This window comes from Diorhabda sublineata, chromosome 4 (genome assembly GCF_026230105.1).
Source record: "Diorhabda sublineata isolate icDioSubl1.1 chromosome 4, icDioSubl1.1, whole genome shotgun sequence".
NCBI lineage: Eukaryota > Metazoa > Arthropoda > Insecta > Coleoptera > Chrysomelidae > Diorhabda > Diorhabda sublineata.
Window position 1 is genome coordinate 30,654,754 of NC_079477.1, and position 20,048 is coordinate 30,674,801.

Below are 20,048 nucleotides of genomic sequence, written 5' to 3' on the forward strand. Positions count from 1 at the left end.
TGAAATGAACTTGGAGTTTCCCTGTTTCGCGCATGGACAATTATATGTCGCGTGTTCGCGCGTTGGAAAACCGTCATCTTCGTTTATTTTCGCATAAAAAACAAAACAAAAAATATAATTCATCAAATAGCATTTGTTTGTTTTAAGTTTATTTTATACAAAAGTTTAGGTCTTTTATCTATCGATTAAGGTAGTACGAAGTCTGCCAGGTCAGCTAGTTTTTTATAATATTTAAAATGGATACCTAAACGTAACAGGTAGTTTGTCAATAATTGGAACTATCGAATATCCTGCTCCACTAGCCTGAATGAAAATGAAAAAGAATACAAATCAATATTTTGGTGTACCTATACGTTGCAAATTACTTATATTTGGTTCTACGCCAAGTTGAAATGTAATGTACAGATAGCATAAATATGAAGATAACAAAAATAAAAAGTTATAATTAGAAACAGAAACTGAAGAAGTGAATATTAGAATCACTGTGCCTAACAAAACGTTAACGATCAACTACCGCTGGTGAAGACAATTCACCTGAAACTTCTAATAACTATAGTAACGTAACTATTAATTATAATTATTTTATTGATAAAAATTAATAATATCTTTGGATTTTTTCTCATAGTTTCAGATGAAGTATAATATTCTATTTTATTTTATTCCATACACATACTCTATCGTTTCTATTTCATGATTTTTCCTTCATATTCCAATATTAGACTAAGATTCATCATATTATTAGTTGTTATCAATCTTAAACAACCTCTCATATTCACTTTTATTCTTAAAATACTCAGCTCTTATCACTAGTCCCCTCCTCATTGCTTTTTTAACGAATACCTACAATACATGCACAAACAATTAATATAATTTTGAATTCTTATTGTAGGTAAATTGGAGAATATGTTCAATCCACAGAAATTAATCCTTGACAAGATTTCCTCTTATCCTGTTCGCTATTTAAAAGCTTTTCAAAAAGTTTAACTTAATAGAAAGTTATCCTGCAAATAGGAAAAGTTTTTATGTTCATTAAATTAAATCACGTCCTATATCAAAGTAATAAAAGTGCGCCTTCGATACGCCAATGTCTGCAAAAACGGCTATTGCGGTTGTGCGAAGGAAATTGGGATTAGCTCCGTGAATTACTATTGTTAAGGATGCGATGAATCAGCCGAATTAACTGACTGAATGAGGATGTTCAATTCCGAATAAAAAAATCTACTGATGGATTTGATAGAATTTATTGAATGTCTCGCGAGTCTGAAATTATAGCACTTTCTGTGGCGACCCTTTAAGTGAGGGATTATCTTCCTGATTAAAAACTAGATAGTAATTGGGAGAACGTTATCTATGAGTATTTAATGGCGACAGTTCAGAGATCCTCGCTTTGTATACGATTCACTTTTGATTGCAGTTGTTGTTTTAAATTAAATTAAATTAAATTAAATTTTTAAATAATAGAAAATTTGAATATTGAAATATCACCCAATGTATGTAAGAAAGATTTGACTACTTCTGTATATTAGCCTTTTCTATTTCCCTGAAATTCGCGAGAATGAATTAAGAGAATGTGTTTAATATAGATGGAGAAAAGCAGTTAACATTCATACTAACTACTATTATATTAATAACGAGAAATCTAACTGAAAGAAAAGTAGAATGAGTAGAAAATGTTCTGAACTAAATAAAAAAGACAAAAATTTTGAGCTGCTCGGATTAATTGAAAGTACTCAAGCTAACAGAAGCACATATGAGGCAATAAATGGAATCAGAAGAATTGTTAATGAAGAAAGTGATAAAGCAGAAGAATTCAACTTCCTTAGCCATCAGTTTGTTAAGAATAGTAAAGTACAATAGTTAAATTCACTGCTTTTCCTTTATCGGAACAATAACACTGGTTGACAAAGACATATTGTGATAAAATGTATCTATACAAATATAAAAATATGAAAAACATAATTTTAACATGTAAGGTTTTTATATTATATTCATAGAACCATATTCATTGGTAAAATATTCAATATGCATTAAAAAAATAATTTCACGGTTTTTAAATTGTCTATATTGACAATATTTATAGTTTACATCTAATAAACATGCGTCACATCTATTAAAAACAAAAACTTTGAAAAAAACCACTTCAAATATCAATTAGTTCTACTTTTTCCTTTTATGAGGGGTGGCACTTTGTTCTTCGGAGCTTTCTGATGATACGTTGTCTCCAGTATCATCTACAACAATATTTTGCGGATCTAAAGGCGCAGTTGGTACTGGTAAATCTTCGTTATGGGAAACAGGTCGTACAGCACACTAGCACACGGCAAATCTGGATACTCGATCTTGTGCTTACCTTTCTTAGAATAACCTTCAGTCTTTGTTAGACAAAATAGCTGTGGTCAAAATGATTAGTAGGCTCCCGTCATACCATTGTAATTGCAAAAAGCATGTTTTTTTTTCTTCCCATTTATTCACTGTACCAATGACACGCTAGAACTAACACAGCACGGGTGGGGGGCTACTGCTTGTCTTGGTCTCTAAGTAAAGTACCAAAATATTTGAAATAAGCTTTCTTCACATTTTCGGAAAATGGCCTGACTTACGATTTCACCATAAATTCTCCACAAATATAGCAAAATTTATCAGAAGCAGTTTTGCAACTGCAGCGCGTTTGGATGGACATTTTCGTCTTTATAATCACTTATGATTATGAACAGAGAACCACTTAGTCAGGTGTTACGAAAATCTTGTTGGCCAGTATAATCTACTCAACCGTTTTTTCTCAAACTGTTTAATATAATTGATCCAAAGTGTCGTGTCTTACCATCCAACGTTGAGACCTTCACTAGGGAAAAACTGCCATGATCTTCTGGTTTGATTTGTGCTTGTGTTCTAAAATTTGCAATCTTTTTATCTAAATGCTTGATTCTTTCGTTTATCGTTGTCATTTTATGGTCCACGCCCAATTTAATTCTATTTTAGACGCCAGAGGAAATGTCATTTTCAATGATAAAATATCTGTAGCTATATAGCTTTTCATGGTCAGAAAATATAGTGTACAACAGTAACAAGTTGTTGTCATATATCTCTATTGTCTCAATTTATGTGAGAAAAATAAAACAACAAGCTTAAAATAAACAAATAGTTTAGTTACGCAATTGGTATCCAAACAATTTTCAAGTGTTCACTTTTCCCTGATTTTCTCATAGTTTCTTCTTCCTCATATATACTGTTAATAATCCTCCCTTTTTTCCAGAATTCTTTACTTGATTTTTTTTCCCAAACTAATTTCCTTCACCGCAGCGTCTTTAGGACTTTTCAGAAACTATAGCCCGGATTCAGGTAGATCGCCTATCAGATTGAAGATCCTAACCCAGAAGGAGATTCAAATCACGTTTCAAAAAAGTTGTGCTCAATTTTCAGTGGAAATTTCAAATTCAAACTTTCGATTTTCATGACTTATTTATGCGTTAATTCTTTCAATTTCAATTCAATTCAATTTTTACTGAGCATTAATCAACATGTTACCCTCTAACACGGATTTTGTTAAAGAACAAAAAGTTATTTTTATACAGAAATGAAAACAGCACACCTCAGTAACTTATAAATTATGCAGCTAATGCGAATTAGTAATAGACAGTAATTTAGGAGGAAGAAATAATTTTTAATGCTCAAGAAAGACAAATGAAAGAAGCCGTCAGCATTTACCTACTGGTCTACCAAGGTAGAAAGGATCCTTTCATATAACTACGATCGATTAGTTTCCTAGTTTCCAAAAAAACATTCTACATGATCCGAACATTCAGATCATTACTATTATTTTTCAAGTATTCTCAATTTTTGTTATTTTCCGCTAATTTAATGCTCTCCTACTTTCGTACAAAAACAATCAACCGAATGGTAAACTGATTATTTATAATTGATATCATAATTCCATAAGTACACTACTATCCAATGTATGATTCAAATCCCTAAATGGCAATCAGTAGAACAATATATATTTCCTTCCACTATAAGGTTTATTTCTCTCAATGAAAGCCTCATTGTACTCAACCCTTGTTATGGAAATCCGTTTTCAAAATCCACATAAATTGTATATGACTAAACCAAGTTTATTCTCCACTGAATTATCCAATCCAGAATGTACAAGTTTATTAACTTTACTATAAATATGAACTAGATGTGAAATGGACAGTGTAAGGAAGTTAAAAATTTCGACCTATAATTTATTCACATAATAATTATCTAACTTAATAAAGATACAAATGAAATAAAATTTTAATACACAGAAGGGAATCACAATTAGTAACAAAATTATAGGTAATAGTAATAGGTAATAATTAGTATATAAATCTATAGCAAAATTAAACCAGTATGCAGCATGCCCGGAATCAAATATTATTATTAGAATAAAAGTCGTTTACAGAGTAGAAGGCACTTTCCAGTAAATATGCCCTCAAATTATTGCGGAATGCACGAAAATATGATATCGATTTGATTTCAATTGGCAAGTGATTGTGCATTTTGCTGCATTGTAAAATATTGAGCCCTTAACTAATGCTGAACGTGTAGTAGGTGAGTGAAGGTCGTTATCTGCGTTCATAAGTGGATAGCCGTGCAACCACCTTTCTGAAATTGGAGAAGCGTGTTAACAAAATAGGCGATCGGATTCAAATATGAAGAGGAAGAGTCAGAGTTTTTAATCTTGTGAAGAAGTCCCTACAATAAGCTCAAATTGAGTCACATCACATGTACCCCAGAAAGGAAGGTCATATCGGAGATGTCACTCAATAAGGGCATAATAGACTGTTAACGAGGTGGATAAGTTCCGTTGTTTTGAAACTGATCCCAGCGCAAAACAGGAGGAACTCAATTATTCAGATGAGACGGCAATATGTAAGGAATTGTCCACAAGCTCTAAGAATTCTATAGATTCAACGACGTCTATGGTGGTGTTATTTAATAAAAAAGGCAGTAATGTATTTTTATATGATAAAACTTCAGTTTTAGAAACTTTGAAACAGAGAAGATTGGCCAACTTTGTATAGTAGTCCATTGCTACTATCCTCACCATTTACGTGAAATTCATTTTTTTTGATACTAGTCGTAAGTTTATTTCCTATTTTTCTTTTAAAAGGAAGTTTAGGGTCTAATATTATTCATTAGTACTCATTTTTTTCGTTTGGCAAAGTTTCAGACCTCGATATGCTCTATTTTCTTGAGATTCATTGAGAAAAACTTATTTTATGTGGCACGATTCGAAGCGATAACTGATTCCAAAGTAACTGATTTCAAATAGCAAATAATTAAATAATATACAATAGACCACTACCGAATACAGTTTGTAAATATTTATATTATTAAATTTACTTTTGTTCAATTCATATCAGAAACCTGAACAATATTTTCCATAGTACACATCTTTTTGGAAATAATTGTTCACTTGAACTGGCATATTACATTAATTATAATTACTACGATTTAATAATTACCACCCGATCAATCGGAAAGTTCAGTACAATTTTTTTGATTAAATTATTCTCTCTATCGGATTTCATTTTGATCAATAGACGACGATAAATTGAAGTTACCGAATCGGTTTTTTGACAAAAAGTTCAAGCTATTTCCATGTACAGAGTTATGATAAAATAATTCACTAAGTTCATAAAATCTACAAAGTTTGGTGAGAATACGTGTTTTTCGATTTCAATAAAATATTGGTTTGTTGATGTCGTACTTACAATTAACAACATCCCAATTTGATTATTATGGCTTCTTCAACCGAAAAAAAGAAGATAAAAGTACTAATGACGGCACGTTAATGGGATAAACTTCATAGCCATAAAAGAGAATGTGCTACAATGTGCCTCCAATTGCTAGAAACACAGTTAGCATAGTAGCTTCGTAAGGCGTGAGGGATGCTCCAAAACCTAGAATACCAAGAATAAGCGGCGATGCAGTGTTAAATATTTTTCTGTTATCATAAGACAACCCTTATCCAAGCACAACAGAAATTTCTTTACAACAAAATGTCAGTCGTTTATAATGAAGTTTTTGAAGCACTCATACAAAATTCGGCTCTTAGATCTTAATGTTTGGGTACGAATAATTTAGAAAAGATTAGTTGGTCTTTATTTCTTTCGCGGGAATTTAACATCTGAAGGAGATTTGGAGCATCTTCGTTTGGGAGTGCTTCCGGACCCCATTGCGGTAGTTCCGGATTCAAATAATAGGAAAAACTTTGATCTTAGTATTTGGTTCCAATAAGATATATCTTCCACATTATTGCTATAATGTTAGATGGTTTTCGGATGATATGTTTTGAAGGATTTGAAGACGTGGAGCAAATAGACTGGCCATCATACATCCTTCGATTTTTTCATTGCGGATAATTAAAAATTCTGGTCTATGTTAACCGATAAGGCAATTTGAAAGACTGAATAGACATGAAATATCTCAATAAATTATCGAAAACTCTATCGCCTTAGCCTGTATCAGACAGTGAACAGGACATAAAATTATAAGTGAAAGTGAGTTTATTCCTATCTTTATTAATGTATTACTATCGACTTATTCATATATTTTTAAAACACAAAATTGTATGTCGTCAAAAAGGATAAAAATCTAAAACGATAACGGAAATGTAAACATTCCAAATAATATCTATTAATCTACGATTCCAACGCAAAAACGACAAACAGATATCTAGATCTGACTTGTTTTTCTATAAAGTATAACCCAACCTGACCTACTTATACTATTTCTATGTTGGAATTGCCAATATTTCCATTTTATTCGCATAAAAGGATATCAGTCTCTAGAACAAGGACGAATATACATCTGTAACAAACAATCGTGCACTGAAAACTTGATACTTTGTCACGGTAACACACAATAATTAATTTATACCTGACAGCAATTAAATTTCCCATTCATCAATAGAGTTTAACATGTTATAAATAATTTCGCATTGTAAACTTTAGATAATGACACTGTGGATCATCTTCACTAACAATGAAAATCAGTAATTTGAGTACAGTGCCGTTCCTCGGAGTATCTCAGCTTCAGAAAAATTGGCACAGATATCAATAAATTATAAAGTTCTGTTAAATTGCTCCTGCATTCAAGTTGATGGAATAAAAACAATTTTTCAATAGCATGTTTACGCATGAATACATGGTAAAGTATGTCATTCCAAAATTTCTCAGTAATCGTTGAGTAGGATTCTACTAGACAGGGGTGGCTTCAAGACCAAACAAGTGCATATTTGTCCACAACATCGATCAGTATGTTCGATTCGTTTCATAGCAAGGAAGAACCATTGATACATTTTGAATTTATCAATTTACAACAAAAACGGAATTAGTTCAGCCAAACAGAAGTTTAGAGCATGAAATTGTTTATAGCTCTCTATGTTGGTCAGTTTTAAGCTTTTCTAGTTTCGTAAAAAACGCGAAACAAATTTTTGTTATATGTTTGATTTAACATTTGATTTTATCAACTGAAAATATTATTTTAGGCTTACTAAGATGGAAAAGTTTGAATAAAATCCCGTGAGAACCGTCACAACCGTTAGTTGTTAGTATGTCAAGACGAATGGAATCAGTAATCAATTGAAAATATGATCTAATACTGTGATGATTTTCCTCAATTTAATTTCGTTTTTTAGAAATCAATATTTCTGAATGTTGGAAGTAACTTTATTTGAAAAATCATTCACCGAAATCCTGACAAGGTTGCGTTCATGAATTAAATATACAGTACAGATTATTTTAATTCATAATATATCCATTCTTCAGTGAATGAATTGAAGTTTTTTTATCAAAACTGAATGAATGTAATAAGGCAAATGTGGCAATTATTCATTTGGGAACTGATAGCTAACGTATATGTTTGTGTAGGACACTGGTAGGTAGCAAAGTCAAGACGACCGGACAGTATGAGGACAAACGTCGCATATGAAGTCATCGAACAGCTCATGATCGAAGACAGACAATGGACCCTACTGGATTTAGAGAGTTGTAGGTGGTTTGCGGAACGAGAGGACATTACTAATGCTGTGCGCAATTGACACTTGATGCGGCAAATGTTGAGGCTGATTTTATTCAGTACCTCCCATATACAGGGTGTTCCGGTTGATGTAAGAAATTCGGAAGTGAGTTGTTGACATGAAAATAATGCTGAGATAAATAATATTTATATAGTTATATGCCTTTAAAGTCGTGAATTTATAACTTATTTTCAAGTATATTTTTTAAACCATACATTCGAAAATTATGAATATTCAATGGATGATTACGTATGTCCATGTAATGTGATTGACGAAATGAACAATTCTTTCTACACTACTATCTGAAGGCCAGGGGCGGCTCATGCTTTTTAACAATCTGTAGCTTTTACAGGAACTACCTGTACAATCTAAAAATAGCAGAAATGAATTTTTAAATGGATTTTTTAACAATTCCATAAACTTTATAGCTTAGGAGATCTGTAGATTTTTAAATCGTCGTGCATGCGAAGGAAACCGTTCGCTATTAAGAGACATTCTAAATAAAATCATCATAAATTCTAATTATTTATTGAAACCTCACAGAAAGTATCAAAACACAATCAAACATTTCTAATTGAACTGCATACTGTCGAGCATCGTGTTACTTACTTACTTAAGAAAAATTGAAATGTAGAAATATGATCTTCGATAGTATGTAGTACAAATATTTTTATATTCATTCATGTGGTCTCCAAGAAATGTTTGGTTGTGTTCCGATATCTTCTGTGAGCACTTTCAATAAATAATTACCTTTTATGATAATTTTCTTCAGAATGTCTCTTTATGACGAACGGTTTCCTTGGCATATACAACGATCTAAAAATCTACATATTTCCTAAACCATAAATTTGATCCAGCTAAAAAAAAGTACCTTTAGTTGAAAAATCCATTGAAAAATTAATTTTCAATGTTTTTCATGTTCAATAGATTGTATAGTTTATCCCTGTGAAAGTTACGGAATGTAAACCATTGGGCATGAGTCGCTCCTGGCCTTCAGATAGTAGTGTAGAATTAATGATTCCGTCAAACACACTTCATGGACATACGTAATCATCAATTAAAAATTCATAATATTCGAATGAATAATTCAGAATATATAATTAAATATAAATTCTGATTTCGCAGCTTTAAAACTCTAAAACTTTGAAACGAGGGGTCGTATGAAAAAATTTTCACCATGTCATGACATTATTTTCACGTCATCCCCTCACTCCCGAATTTTTTGCTTCAAGTCCTGGAACACCTTGTAGCTGGATGTGGTAGCAAAAGGAGGGTCTTCAGGGCCAGGTTTCTCAAATCAACTTCAAGTTTATAGGGTTGTCATTCATAGTGAAATACATATTATCCTGTATACTACCGTAATCAACTACTTTATTACCTTATTCCAATGTTATCCCATGTCCATACGAGTGGTAAACTAACATCTTGTCCTTTCGACAATTTATGTCAAATTTCCCAACCGGAATGCTTTTTGTATGAAAAAAATAGTTGAATTCCTTTCAAAAGCAGCTTTCATAGTTTCAATTTTATTGGTCTCGTAGAACTGTACTGTGAAATAAATAACTATACTCAAATATTATGATTAACGATCAAGTTCAAATACCAGTTCTCGCCGTATTTTTTTATTTTCCTTGGCATCAATATTTAACCCTCATTGTTTACCTAAGTTCGTCCACATGACGATATCTGTTGTCATTTTCGTAAGAAATATGAAGTTCTGAAATTGAATATTTGCTTTATTTCATATCGTGCTACATTTTCGATTTATTCATAGCTTTGAGGTTTGCGTTTCTTATCACAACAGATTTAAAAAAATATCGAATAAACCCCTCAATATATTAAATCTATCTAAAATATTTTCCCAAATATCGCCCAAAATTGTCATAATTATGAATATTGAGCACAAACTTATTAAAAATTATTGATAATTTTCAGTTATTGTCCTGATAAGCATTCTGCTGTTTATTTATATTACAGGGCAAACCTATATTCTCTGAACTCGGCAGACAATTAGAATACTTTAGAGTGCTCGGAATGTAATAACTTTAATCAAGAAAGTTCATTTTAGTCGGGGTGTTGTCATTTATATAAAAACAAAAAATTGAGGGTTATGTAAATGTATAAGTGTGTGAATTAGAATAGTCTCGTTGGAAATAAGCAGCCATTACATGTTATCCTCTGGTCTCAGATATATTTCTTGTAAGTATATCTTATGCGAGGAAGTATTTCCTGAAAGTTATTTGAATTATTATAAATTTGACGGCATTATGCACCGATATTGAGACAGTTGCACTTTATTGAATATTAAATAAACTGAATATCAAATTATAAAACGTAAATAGACGAGTAAAATGTACCTACCTGTAAGGACGTTTTGATTAAACAGGGTACCAGACGTGAACTGAGCCATTTTTGTACCTCATTCGTTTTTTTTTTCAGAAAAACGAAATTTCCAAGCAAAACTCATGAAGGAAAATCAATTCTTTGCAAATAAGACAAAAGAAAAAACACATTCCAATTTCAAAGTATCTTATTAAATAATTATGGTAGTCAGAATCGTCTGAACTAGAGTCATCATTTCATTGAATTGTAATGGGTTGTAAAGATGGTGATACTACATACTCTTCTTTGATAACATGTTCAACATAGATTTTCCAAAGCTCTTGGTGGTCTGCTACTAGAATTTTCTTTACGTGTTCTACAACCTCTTTACTCAGTTCTGGAGAATGATTACATTTAGTTAAATTTGCAATTATAAGGAGGTAGTCTGAGAAGAGTATGACCCTGTTCTTTGCACAGCTTGTCAATATAATGAATTTTCTTTGAATTTAGACCTTTGATAACAGTAAGCAATTCTTTGTTTGTTGGGCCTTTTTTACTATTGCTGACAGGATTTGGAATATAAATGCTAAAATTTGAGTATTTATAAAATGAGTTCAAAGCAATTAAGAATTGCAATCTTATATTGTTTGCTGGTCTACAATCGGCAATCAAGAGATTCTTCCAAACCCAAACTACTTCTGACGATTCATTGGAAAATTCTATAATTAGTATAAGCTCTTCAGAAACTTAAAACACTGTGAAGCCTCGATCCCGTTCGATATGCTCAGGAACACGTGCAATATTTTCATTAATCATACTAATACGAAGACGTTGCTCTTAATAGGTAACATATTCCTGGCATTGCTTGAATTCGTTGTACTGAATATTTTCTTTTAACCTTGAAAGGGCAGCTACTCTGAGCTACCAACTACGGCTAGATTCTCATTTTCATAGCCGAGAAGCTGCATAATTATGCATTGTTCAGAATAAATTAACACACTCCTCTCACTCATCAGAAGTTACAATTTTATGATCTTGACAAATTGGCTGATGTGTATCTTCACCTAACAACTACAAATTTCCATTTAAACACAATTACCTCCAATCTCAGACTCTACAGGATCGTTAATATTTGTTTGCATGCCTAATATATAAGAGTTTTTGTCAATGATAAAAATGTCATAAACATGGATATGAATATAATTTGTCGACATGAATTGCATAATCATAATAAGACGAAGACAAGGGCTGCAAAGTAAGAAATCACACCCAGCCTATCTTCAATCAAGTGATTAATTCTATTATTTTTTTGAAACTATTTAGTGAAGACTGAATACTCCTTTGGTTTATAAATTTATTTTTTATGCTTTTTCAGAAGTTTCTCATGTTTTCTTTCCACTACAAAACACCTTGAAATTCAATTTCTATGGTAGAAACGGAGTGAGTGCATTACATACAAAAACTTCTTCAATGAGGAGAAAGAGATCGGAAGCTAATGTATCTTCCTCCCTTTTTTGAGACGATTCATTTTTCCTTTTTCCTTCAATTGATTCTAACCTTTCTGTGTAACCGTTATAATTGAACTCATTGGTAATTAAAGTCCATTCGACGGTTTTGAAGGGCTCTTTTTGGAAACTCTGAAAAATTGTGTGTTTTAGTTACTGTCTCTCAAAATGCTGAAAAAGGAGAAAATAATTATTCTCTGTCAATGAAATTCCACAAGAACGGAAATTCTCCACTTAGGAGAAATACTATTTGGGAAATTTTGGTAAATAATTACTTGGAAGGTATGTATTCTAGTCCGATGGGAAATGATTAATCTAGTTCAATAACGGGTAAGAACTATTAAGAATTATTACATTCATAAACTTTGAAGGAACCTTTGATTTATACACAAATTTTCATTATATCATCTCTAAATTTAATAATAAAGGTGAATATATCTACATATATTTCTTGTTTCTTTGGTGAACTTTGTTCAAAGCTTGTATTTCCTGAATTTCGGAATTGTCTCTCATCTTCATTATTTTCTAATTGAGAATATGTAGTTTCAGATTTCTTTCGGTCCCTTTCAATCAAAGTACATTTCAGAGTTGTACAATGATTTGATTGATGGAAGAAAATATAAGATAGCTTCCATGTAGGAAAATTTCTATTCACGTACTAGTCTTATAGATGTTTCACGGTTATGAAGTTTGCTTTGATTATATTCTCGTTATTACTAAAGTAGACTTAAACTAATCCCTGTTTCTTAAAATGAAGTTTTCTGTTAATAGTATGAGTAAACATTAAGAAGAGTACAGGTCGTTTATTTTGAACAAGGTTGGAAGTGAGAAACTAGAAAATGAAGGTAATATACGTATCCGAAATGTTTTAGTTAATCAGCTGTGGCTGCCCATGAGCCTTATTTAGAAATTGAACTATTTACCTAATATACGGTTTATAAATTTCGAAATTCTGCTGAATTAGTGGGAACACATATTTATAGATATTTTCCAATAATATGTATTGTGTTATCGAAGAAACACAAAGTAACTGAAATTTATCCGTAGATCTTGATTAGTATATGGGGTTGATAGGTTTGCTACCACTTCCCGTACAATTGTTGCTTCGTTGCTATCTGCTTCTTCTTTGGCACATTTGTCTGCTTTTTCATTAAATGCAGCTTAATTCGGCAAAATATGTAAATTATTCATTTTATAATTTTTGGTATCTAATTACGCCCTCTGGTGGTGGACCTTTAACTCTGTAAATAATTTCCGGGTTTTTCACGAGGTCACTTTTGTTGTTTTCCTTTTTTTTTTCGAAGCTGTACTATAAACTGTTCCCGAGATATCGCCGAGGGCCATTCTTATTCGGACACCTGGTATAATGAATAAGAATAAATCTGACCTACAAGTTTGATACAAAAAATATGATCTGGACTAGTCTCGTAAGTTGTTGTTATATCATACATTACTTTCAACGTTTTTCTTTGAATTAGAATTAGATGATTCCTGCTCTTCCTCTTTCCATTATCCCTCCAAAGATTGAAGTGACATATTTGATTCTACAGATGTTTCTATGCTTGTATATGATGCAGTCTCATATTTATTAAGAGTTTTGTTTGGACTACCCATTTAGTTGGAGATCTGCCTCTTGGGCGTTTGCCTTCTACTTTCCCTTCCCATTGTTCCTGATCTCCTAGCTATATGTCCCAGGTAAGGTTTATTCTGGCTAGCAGCGAATTTCTTGTAATACAGATACGTTGGTTCGGTGTTGTGTCCATAATACTCGTAAGAGTAGTAATGGGATGATTAGCGTGATGTAAATTTCTCAGCAATTAAATGGTGATGAAGCCTAGAATCGACTGAAGTGTGATGTAATGTTTTTATTTCATCGTAAAAATTGATAATATTTGCTTAAACTGATTCTGTGTGTGGAGCAAAAAAACATTTCAGCATGAAAAGTTAAAGTTCCTTATTTTAGAAATATTCATTAGATCAATTCTCGTTTTCCTTAAACATTTTCACATTTTCAGGTAATAGATCAGGATTCCCTCCCATGTCGTATTTATTAACTGCCTCCCATCTATCGACCCACTTTCCCAATTCCATCAAAGTTATTTTTATTCTAAATTACTCAATTTGTCCAACCATTTCTTTCTTATTCTAGAGCTCCAAGCCCCCTCAATTTCTGTCTCCATTATTACAATGTCCTTATCCTTACCATATATCCATATTAAATCAGCTGTTTTTTGTTTATTTTTTATATTGTAATGCTTTTCTTATTTATTTATACAATTTGTGGGGTGAATTAATAAACACTCTCTTACGTTCTTAATTCATTTGAATACTTTACACTACAATAACTTTATCACTATCACTATTACTTAATAAACTTAAATAATTTATTTAAATTCTTCGATTAATTTCTATTTCAGACTATTCAGTACGACTATTTATTATAAACTAACTTAACTGTGCTACACAAACTCCTTATATATATCCCAAAGAACAAAACAAATAAATAAACAATGTGAATGATCCGCTTGCTATAATAAAAACTCGTATGAAACAAACATCAAACGGATTCCGGGTATTTCCAGCGTACATCAAAAGCGCCGCTCTTCCGCTGGTACATCTAAGCAGGAAAGGCTCCTGGGCGGAGACACATTCGTAACAATTTGGTTCCTAGTTTATTACTTTTCCACTATTTCTATTTTGTATCTTATGTACGCTACCGCTGATGGCTTAATCAGTTTTTTTTTGACATTTCATATTCGTCGCATGTTGCTTCGAAAACGGTGTTTTGGAAGTGACCTGTTAGAAATACGAATAATGAGCTGGGACTGAATCTTTTATAGTATCTAATACTGTTATTATTTAAAAGTGACAAACAGTGAAGGAGCCAATCGAAAATACCCATTTGGAATTATTGAAAACCGATGGTATTTCCAATAAAATCAAATTAGTCGTATAATGTGGATATGGATTAATTAGAAATGGTCCGATTATGTCGCCTATTTAATCCATCCTATATATTGAGCTTTTCTAGATATTGGATATGATATTCACGCATTCTATGCATATTGTTACGTGACCAGTATCTACAATCGTGTCTATTCATGTTCGCATTAAAAGAATTTGCCGCATCGGAAAGCATTGAATTGAATAAAAATGTTTTTTATGGTATATTATGTCATCATTTCCAAATCGCCATCTGACAGTTTTGAAACTCACTTCATATAGATAGAATTAAGCTTCAACTAAAACTAATAACAGGGTCGGAAAATGATTGTTTCAATAGGTTGATTGGATAATTTAAATTCACTTTCCATATTGTTAGAAAATTCAATCATTATTCTCTAATATAGATGAGAATAATTTTTCTCAAATTATAAATAGAATAAAATTAGAATTTGATATTTCATAAGAATTATCCATATACTCGTTCAATGATCATCGACGTTATAATCATTTTAGGGGAAAATGTAGGCATAAAAATGAAATCAAACAAAAACTACGATATGAGTATTAAATATAAAAGGCCCAATATCAAGCCTAAAAGTATGCATTCATGCAATAAAATATTAAAAACAAAAAAACCATCAAATTCAGGTATATTGAGAGAAGAATTTGACGTCTTTAAGATTCTAAAATGCTATTCAAAATTATGTGACGAGATAATGGACACACTCAAAAACAAAAAATGAGGTAGGGAAAGAAAATAATAGAAATATGTTTTCCTTAATTCAGTGATCATCGTTTTTCAATAAGATACAGACATCTCAAGTTGTGTAGAAAGTGCAACTGAATTTGCTTAGTTACTTAAACATAAATTTCAACTTACGAGTAACTATGATTAAGATTGAAATAAATTATCTAAATTTTTCATTCATTCACTGAAACTATTGGTACATTACCTTTTTTATCATTTTACTGAATAATTTCAATTTTCTGTAGAAAACAGAACTCACTAGAGTAGAAGAAGCAAAAAAGAGAAAAAGAAATAAACACAAGAAAGGCCAATTATACAATAAGCAAAAAAATGTGACCAACAGGAATAGGATGGTTGTTACAGTGAAAAGTATTGGCATCAAAGTGAGATCAGAAGACATAAAGGACAGCATAAAATCGGAAAATTGGATAATCTGGAAGTATAATGAGTTTATAAGAGACAAAAACTCAAGTACCGAAACCAAGTTATGAACAATTTACTTGTCACCCATGCGCCAGAATCAATGTGCTCCACGAATAGAGATAGAACAAACCTCAGATTTATCCGAAAATATAACGTTAAAAATGAAATTAGTGTCAAGAATACAAAGAGAAGGAGAAGACAGTCAAATTTATGAAATATTCGAGATTGAAATAGTATGGATATGTAGAGAGAATACCAGACGACAAATGATGAAAAAGCCCATATGAAATTATGTGAGTGATTCACTGCACTACAAAAATAGAAGTGCTCAAATATCGTCCCAATTCACCGGGTAGTATATCTTCCTTAATAAGAGCTCTACAAAAAAAAACGAGCCGTTCATCAAATAATCGAAAGCTCTTAAACTTTCTTATATTCCTCTATCTTTTTCTTTATAACATTAAATGAAGATTTTCTCATATTTCTTTAGTTGATTTTTGTCCAATTCCTCCTTCACGTAACATAGAAGAACCTTCCTGTCATAATCTGGAATAAAAATTCTCCCAGCTTCCTGTGTCATATTTTCTCTATTCCCTTTAAAACATTCAAAAAGGATTTGTCAGTTTTCCATATCTATTTCTCTCTATTACCTTCCTCGCTTCTGTCCTACATGCCATGAAAGCAGGATTTTCTCAGCTGTCTATATTATTTTTTGTATTTTGTATTTTATTATCCATAAATTGGGACAAGGATTCCTCAGCCTCCTTTTTTAATTTTTCTGTGTTTCCTTCATAACATTGAAGAGTGATTTTTTTAGCTTTCTATATTGTTCTCCATTAGTTTTTCTATTTTATTTTCATTATCTTCCAAAATCTCCTCAATTTTAATTATCATGATTTGAGTTTAACGGACAAAATTCGTATTCCACTGCTGTAAGTAGCAAGATTACTCATCTCCATTGAAACGTATTCTTTTTCCCATCAACTAATCTGTCTTTTCAATTCCTATTTTTTACTTACTTCATCAATATCATTTGTCTACCAGTTTTTGACGAAATTTCTCAGTTGCTTTCTGTTGCTGTTGCATTCCATCTTAAATCAATTAGATAAATTTATTCATTCTATATTCTATTCTAACCTCTTTTGTTAATTATTTTCTGGTGAATAAATTGATAAATAGATACTTATTTTCTTATAATCAAGATTTATGAGATCTCACATGTAACGCCAATGATTGAAATTCTTTTCGTTTCTGCTTTGAACCAGACCGAATCGTAGCTAAACAGAATTGGAAACCGTTCAAGTGTATTTTGTTAAAGAGGTTAAGAGGATAATCCAAAACTATTTGGAATTCTAGCGTGTTTTCCATTTACTTAAAGATTCGCTTCTGAGTATATTTAATTCAGCTATGACTTTGGAACTAGCACTATTTACTCGCAGTAGCCTCATTCCATTAGTCAGAGGCGTATCATTAAATATATTGCTAGTTTTGGCTTATTTAGTATTCGATGCATCGTGCTTCTTTTTCTTGGTACATAATTTATCTTTTGCTCAATACGAAGTTTGTAAGATTTTAATTTTAGACGACGATTGTAATACAAATTATATTTATCTACTCGATCAAGACGATAAATTGACAATCAAGTGGGGTTTAGACTTATAATTTAATTGATTAGAAACTCTTAAATAATATGGCAAAACTCTTAGGCTTAGAAAGTTAGTTTATTATTTTTTAACCGGAAATAACGGTTAGAGTCACAATCCTCTCTCGTAATAACCGATTTCCGTGAAGGATAAATTGTTACTTAAGATGAGAGAAGTGTTCTTCATGTTAATAAGAAGAAGCGCCAAAGAAGGCTGGACAAAAGTGAAGTCCCGCAACTCACTAACTAACTTGTCTAACTTGTGTTCATTGGAACACAACTTCAGTGAACTTTTAACCTAACCTAACCTAACCTAACAATCAACCAAAACATTACAAGTGAGATTTACAGTACACAAATGAATAATTTATACCTAGGCTTGTGAGAAAAACAGCCTGCGTTAGTTTGGATACAAAATTTCGCTCAACTTCTAGAGCCTCCAGATGTTGGTCCATTGCTCTATCCTCGTTATTTCTTCAAAGAAGTTTTTTCTTGAAAACAATGCAATAGTGAAGAGTGCCTTTGAAATGCTTTGACTAAATTTTTTGAATAAAAGAAGAAGAATATGACAATGAAGGAAGTAATATGCTACTTGAACGTTGGGCATAAATAATTTAAAGGCTACTGTATCGTTGATTCAATCTGTCTGTTTTTTTTTTCAAGAAGTTAGTTCAGAAATATATAAAAAGCATGCGAAGATGTGAGAGCGTTAGTCGAAGATTTGGTACTTGCAATTTCACTGGTTTGGTGACTGTTTTTGTCAGACAGCTGCAGTTCTAGAGAGAAACCTTGTTACTGTTGTTTCAACATTTGACCAAATGTCAATATGATCAATTGTTCACAACACTTTTATAAAACTCTTTTCCTCTTCTGTTCTTTTACTGGCAAGTATTTGGAAGCTACTTCTTTTATGGCAAGGATAATATATAAACCATTCTGTAAGTAACAGGCATGAAACGATTCAGATTGGGTTAGTAGCTACATAGCACGAAACATTCGCCATATACTTATAAGACATACTAGTATTCTAGTATTATACTTTACCAGTAACTTCATGGAATTGTGTTCACTATGTCCATATCGTGACAGTTCACATTTTCCAATATCAGTTTCATCTCCCTTTTGTTAATTTATTATAAATTTTTCGCCAGAATCTTAATTATCTGCACGCTGTTTCACTCCATGGTTCTTACAAAAAAATCACTAAAAATATTGATAATAGGAAGATGAAACATTAGATCACAAAAAAAGAATAATTTAGAGACCAGATACCACAAGAGATAAAATAGTAGTAGCGCTAAAATATGAAACTGGCGACAGCATCTCTGTACCAGACCCGGGATATACTGAGTGATATAGTTCACAATCGCAACCTTTCCGACGTTAACTTAGCGAAGATAATCATCCTAGTTATAACGAGAAGCAATTTCTGATGGACTCTCTAGACTTAACTACAACAAACCTAACTTTGGTCTATATTATTAATATACCTACATACAAATACAACTTTCAGCTTAAATACTATTATCCATATCACAACGGTGTTATTCATATAAATATATAAATCTATATTAAATGTTGCTCAAAATGTTGGATGATGCAAATTTTCTAAAAAAGTTAGACCAGAATTAATAATACGATAAATTACCAAGAAGATACCACCAAGTTACGAATAAGTATCGTATAGGCATTGGAACAATTCAAAACTTCAAAGCGTCCTGATTATTTTAACTGATACTTAAAATCTTAGGATTTAAAGATTTAATATGAGAACGGTAATACTTTATTACATGTTGACATGTACTTGAATTTCTAATAGTGTAAGTAATTTTTTATCGCAAAAAAGAGTCTTTTTGAGTATAATTAGAAACGGATTATAGTTGTTATTTGTTAATAAAACTTTTAGTTGGTATCGCAGTTGCTAATTCAAGTAAAACTTTGCGATGTAATATCCTATAAGCACCTTTACATATTTTCAATCTAAATGACTTTCCCAATGAAATCACTTCATCCGAAAATCCTATCAACTTTGTCATGAACTTTTTAATAGAGACTCTCAAACTTTGCTGATTCATTATACGGGGATATTGAATACATAACATGTAATTATTTTTTTTACAAATATTCTTGGAATAACGTACATTTTTCAAATATCAAGAATACGATATTGAAATTAATAAGTGATTCATCATCTCATGTGATTGCTTCCACCAAATTTAACATTCAATCTTGTCAAAAATAAGAATTGCTATAAGCTATTGAAAGTATTGAGATATATTGGTACAGATGAAAATGACCTGAGTATAATTAAGATCCTGTACTGGCAACAGAATGTGGTCATTCGAGTTAATGGAAGACGTACAGATGAACATCAAATCCAAGGATTCAATCGAAAAGTAAGTGTCCTGTCTCCAC

At 31.6% G+C, this 20,048-nt stretch overlaps 1 protein-coding gene across 2 annotated transcripts in view; it reads left to right on the top strand.

Moving 5' to 3' along the window:
• LOC130442407 (neuroligin-4, Y-linked) overlaps positions 1-20,048 on the top strand; it is a 610,660-nt gene that overhangs the window by 562,055 nt on the left and 28,557 nt on the right. The window lies entirely within an intron of this gene.